The sequence below is a fragment of the Alnus glutinosa genome, chromosome 12 (assembly GCF_958979055.1).
Source record: "Alnus glutinosa chromosome 12, dhAlnGlut1.1, whole genome shotgun sequence".
Taxonomy (NCBI): Eukaryota; Viridiplantae; Streptophyta; class Magnoliopsida; order Fagales; family Betulaceae; genus Alnus; species Alnus glutinosa.
Window position 1 is genome coordinate 16,148,349 of NC_084897.1, and position 6,000 is coordinate 16,154,348.

Below are 6,000 nucleotides of genomic sequence, written 5' to 3' on the forward strand. Positions count from 1 at the left end.
ACCAAGATCATGGAGAAGATACTGGATCCATAGCAATTCGGCAATGGCATTTGCAACTAATTTGTACTTAGCTTCTGTACTTGACCTTGACACCGTAGGATGTTTCTTAGAACTCCAAGAAATTAGGTTTGATCCCAGAAATACACAATAACCGCTAGTGGATTTTCAATCATCAAGATACCCCGCCCATCCGCATCAGAAAAGGCTTCAAGGGTGGATACATTTGATCGAGTTAATAGGAGTCCATGAGCGAGCGTGTGCTTTAGGTAGCAGAGTATTCTTTTGACCGCTTGCCAATGAAGTTTAGAAGGCTTGTGCATGAATTGACACACTCAGTTTACTATAAAAGCCAAGTCTGGTCACGTGAGAGATAAGTATTGTAAGGAGCCCACTGTGCTACGATAGATCAAAGGATCTTCCATTGGGTCTAAAGCAAAAGCCGATAAGGAACTTGAGGAAGTCATTGGGGAAGAAATGGGCTTAGCTTTCAGCATGTTAGTGCGCTTGAGCAAGTCCAGAATATAGCGGGTGTGTTTGGTAAATGGTTGTGTTGTGGCTTTTTTATTTTTTATTTTTAAAAAATATAGTAATAAGAAGTGATTAATGTGATATAAAGTATTAAAAAGTTTTGAATTGTTTTATAGAAAAATGAAAAAGTTTTTTTTTAGTTGACTTTTTTTATTTGAATTGTAATAAAAAATGATTGATGTGATATAAAAAAGTGAAAAAATGTTTAGGATTTTACTTTTTTAGGAGAAGTGAAAAAAAAAAAAGAAAAAAAAAAAAGAGAGTAGGAGATGAGAGATGGTTGCCAAACATGCTCAGCGTCTTTGGGAGAGTAGAAGACCAAATTTTAGTGGAGTTACTTCCACACCAATGAAAATATTCAGTTTGCCAAGATCTTTGACTGTAAAGGACGTTCGAAGTTGCTGCAAGAGATCATTAATAGCTACTGGAATAGAGGCAGTGATAATAATATCATCAACATACACCAATATAAACATAGTAAGTGATGTAGTCCGTAAAATAAAGAGAGATGAATCTGCCTTGGTGCCAATAAAACCCAGGTCACATAGCTTGGTACTAAGTCTGGAAAATCAGGCCCATGGTGCTTGCTTCAAGCCATATAATGCTTTGTGCAGCTTGCATACATGATTCGATAGAGATGGATGAGAAAAACCTAGTGGCTGTGACATATACACCTCTTCATCTAGAAAACCATATAGAAATGCATTCTGAATATCAATTTGTCACATTTCCCAACTGTGGGAGTAAGCCATGGACAACAGAGTCCGAATGCTTGTGGGTTTAATAACCGGGCTGAAAGTCTCTCCATAGTCTAGGCCAGCCTGTTGATGAAAACCTTTAGCTACAAGGTGATCTTTATGCCTTTCAATAGATCCATCCTCCTTACGTTTTACTTTGAACACCCATTTGCAGCCCACAAGGTTGGTAGCATTTTGTTTAGGAACCAAGGTCCAAGTTTGATTCTGAAGTAATGCATTAAATTCTGCCTGCATAGCCTGTCTCCACTCGGGTGGTTTGATAGCATTAGAATAGCAAGTAGGTTCCTCAAGAGTTGAATCTGGTACAACCAGCAGAGCACGAGAGATAAGGATATTTCACTCTTCCATCTGTAAAGACTCTTGGCATCACAATTTGATTTTGTGCACGAGTGACCATTTGGTGTATCTGAGTGGGAGCAGGGCAGGGACTGGGTGACAGGGAATGGGGAGAACCGGATACAGAGATGGAATCATTTGATGACAAGTTGGACACAGAATTAGGTGAAACTGCAATATTAGTAGAATCTGGTGTTGCAGGTTGAGGACTAACTTGGTAGTGAAGCAATTGCAAGGAGGATGGTAACAATGTATAGGAAGACTGCAAATGTGGTATGGAGAATGAAGAATTTGAAGAAAAAGGAAATGTTGATTCGTGGAACACAACATCACAAGAGATATACATTCGCCAGTTGGAATATGATAACATTTGTAACCTTCATGATTTCTGTTGTAACCTAGGAACACACATTCTTTAAAACGAAAATCAAACTTATGTTGATTATATGGACGAAGATTGGGAAAGCACGCACAGTCGAAAAATCCTTAAAAACTTGTAATCAGGGCTGCGATAGAAAAGTTTTTTGAAAATGAGAATTGTTTTGTAAGACGGGTGTAGGGAGACAATTGATTAAATAACATGAAGTTTGACATGCTTCATCGCAAAAGGTTTTGGGAACATTGCTTTCAGGAAGGAGAGCAAGAGAGGTATCAATGATGTGTTGATGTTTGCACTCGACACAACCTTGTTGCCCATGCGTATGAGGACATGAGACACGATGAACAATTCCAAGTTTGTGAAAGAAAATGTTTAGTGATTGAAATTTCTGACCCCATCAATTTTGATTTGTTTAATTTTAGTGTTGGAGAGACGTTCAACCATAACGTGGAATTTATAAAAAACTGATAAAACATCAGATTTGCATTGGATTGGAAACAACAAAGTAAATCTATTAAAAGCATCAACAAAAGTAATAGAGTAATTATTTCCATTACAACAGGGGAAGGACCCCATACATCGGGAAAAAGTAGTTCTAAAGAATGATTAAAAACATAGGCGGATGCCGGGAAAGGGAGCTGGTGAGCTTTAGCTTGTTGGCAGGAAACATAGAAAGCAACCGGCTAATTGGAGAAGACAGGAAGAAAAAACTTGGAGATCATTTGCTTAATAGTGTGAAGAGCAGGATGACAAAGCGTTTGTGCCAATGACCAGCAGAAGTCCTTTCACCTACAAGAGAGTACGGAGAGGAAGAAGAGGTGAGGAAGGCAACTGCTAATAGAGGTCATTCTTAAGAGGACCCTGGTGGAGGATTGATCGCCAGTCCTTGATCACAAAGAAAGAGGAGTGAAACTTAAAGAAAACAGAGTTATCATGAGCAAACTGACAGACAAATAGCTGAATTTTGCAAATAGATGGAACATGGAGTAATTGATTTAGAATAAAGGATTGACAAGGAGAAGAAATAAGTGCAGAACCAACATGGTGAATAGACAAACCTGTGCCATTTCCCACACAAATATGGTAAGAACCTGTGTATGCATAAGAGGTCAGGTTGAGGTTGTGCAAATCATTCGTGAGGTGGTGAGTAGCCCCTATATCAGGGTACCGGCTATCATCGGTAGGTAAACCAAGAAAGTAATAGAAAGCCTACAATGGGGACCAAGGAACATGCTAGGGAGACTGATCAAAATGTTGATAGCAGGAGATGGCATAGTGTTCCGGCTTGTTGCAGATCTGACATTTGGGAGGAGAGGATCCTGAAGCATGAGAGTGGGACTGCTGCCCACGACCACGTCTACTAGAAGAGAGACCACGTTCGCCAGAAAAGGAGCCGTGGTAGCCACAACCATTTGGGAATCCACGTCCATGGGCAGCATTGTAGCTACAATCACACTGGCCAGAAGTGCCAGAATACGGGCAGTGACATGAGTAGAGGCATTCGAGATATCCGTGTTGACCATTTGTAGCTCGAGGCGCATCTTATGGGCGAGTAAAAGCCCATAGATATCATCACGAGAGATAGGATCTACTCGAGTAGTGACTAAGGTGACAAATAGATCAAACTCTGATCCAAGTCCAGCCAGCAGGAAGGAGACAACCTCAAAATCATTGAGAGGTTGTCCACATGCAGCAAGTATGTCACTGAGAGTTTTCAGTTTATGAAAATAATCAGTTATGGAAGAATTACCTTTCTTCAGGGTAGGAAGTTGAAAGTAAACTTGCATCATTCGGGCATGAGCTTAGGAAGCGAACATCTTTTCTAGCGATTCCATAATGCACGAGAGGTGGTACAGCCCACAGCGTGAGAGACATATGAGTCGAAAAGCATGGAGGCCATAACATTAATGATAAGCTGGTCTCGTTGGTACCAAGAAAGGTAGTCAAGGTTGGCGATCATGGCGGGAGCTACAGGAGTAGTGGCGAGATTCACGATCAATTGGGTAGGAGGAAGAATCGTGCTATCAATGAAACCATACACATCTTGTCTGCGAAGATATGCAAGAAGTTGGAACTGCCAGGCCATGTAGTTATCCTTGGCCAGTTTGATGGACGAAGAGTGATTCATTTGAGGGATATTGAAAACATGAGATTGTGAGGTAGAACTTGACTCAGTGGCGATGTTAGACTTGGCCATTGAGAAGAGAAAAGAGAGAAACGAAAGTAGAGTAGACGTTTAGTCTTTTTGTAGCTTTGATACCATAAAAGAACTTCTCTTGAATAAAATGTTTCAACCGTATCAATATAGGTTGCTTGCACTTGTATTTATAGTATAGGATTTACAAAAGTTTGTCATAGGTAGTACTTCTACCTATGAGAGTTTACAGGGATAGAATTGCACTCTAACTATGAGATATACACGAGTAGAGATAGGTTTAATCTAAACCTATTCTGATCTAAATAGATACACATGAGTAGAGATAGGTTTAATCTAAAACCTATTATGATCTAAGCCTAATCTGTTTACATTTCAAAACTGAAGTTATCTATTTATTCTTGGTAAAGAGATAGTATTCTTATCTTCAGTTGAAGATAAGAGACCTTCAATATTCGGACTCTTGGATAAGAGTCCATGTGCTTTAACAACACCAATTTGGCATTTTGCCAGAATTACATTTTGGGACCATTTTTACTTTATGCGTTAGGTGTTGAGGAAGAGAAATGCTAGAATAAGGGCTCTTGTGTCTCTTAAATGTCATGTAGCTTTCAAAATTACCATTGAATTTGAAATGACCATTGAATTTGAAATGATCATTATTGAATTTTGATCTAATGATAATTTTAAAAGCCACATAACATTTGAGAGGACACCTAATAAAAAAAAAAAAACATTTGGGAGGACACAATGAGGATTAAATTCACTTTCTAGCATTACTCATTGAGGAATTCATCACTTTTGAAAATATGTGAGAGAGGCTTTCAGCTCGAACAATGGAACCTTTGCCTATATTGAAGGTCCCACAGGTTGGCCTTCATTTGGGTAGGAAAACCCCATCTCACATACTATGTGCAAAAAAAAAAAAAAAAAAAAAAAAAAGTGGAGGATAGATAATAAGAGGAGAATCCTAAATAGGGTGTCCTGTCCAAACATTTGTGCCTAAAAAGAAATTTGTTTGCACAAAAGGAAAGAAAGTTGGATCACAATGAAGTGATAGGATCCTCTCTAATTGATGGGCAACTAGTGAGGCTAAAAAAATACATGGCTTAGAACTTATCACATTAAAAAATAAAAAATAAAAAATACATCAACATTAACACAAGGGGATGAACCAACATTTGGGATTTATGGGGCGAAATTGAAAAAAAAAATAATAATTTGGGAGGGCAAAATTAAAAAAAATAAAATAGAGATAATTTTTTTAAATTTTTTTTTTTTTTTTTGAAAAAACCTTGGGTCTAGCTCCGCCCCATTTAACACAGTTTGTGATTGAGTTTTAAAATCTAAACCCAATTCGAGTTTGAGGTAGAAAATCTTTATATCAGACATCCAATCAAATAATTCTGAAAGGTGAATAAAGTTGAAAATATATGGAGAATTTTCAGCTACATTTTGTAGTCCCATAATATGAGAACACACCAAAAGTGAAAGATGAAGAAGATGGGCTTCTGTGGCCCGTAGCCGAAGAAAATTCTCGATTGTCCCATCAACAGGAGAGGATTCTTATCCCCATGTTATATTATCACAGAATCCAAAAGAAAAATAGAAAAAAAGAAAAAAGAAAAAAGTGAGAGATTGGCCCTGTTTATTATCTCCCTCCCCCCACCCTTTCCCTCTTCTGATACTGTTCATGTCAGCATCGTGCTGACACAAGAGTTGAAAATCCTGCCTTTTCAACAAAAATATTTCCTAGTTTACCCTTCTCTGCTACCCAAAAAGTTTTCCCCCTCTAAAACTTCACTTCCCTCTCTCTCTCCTTTCCCTTCCCTTCGAACCCAGCC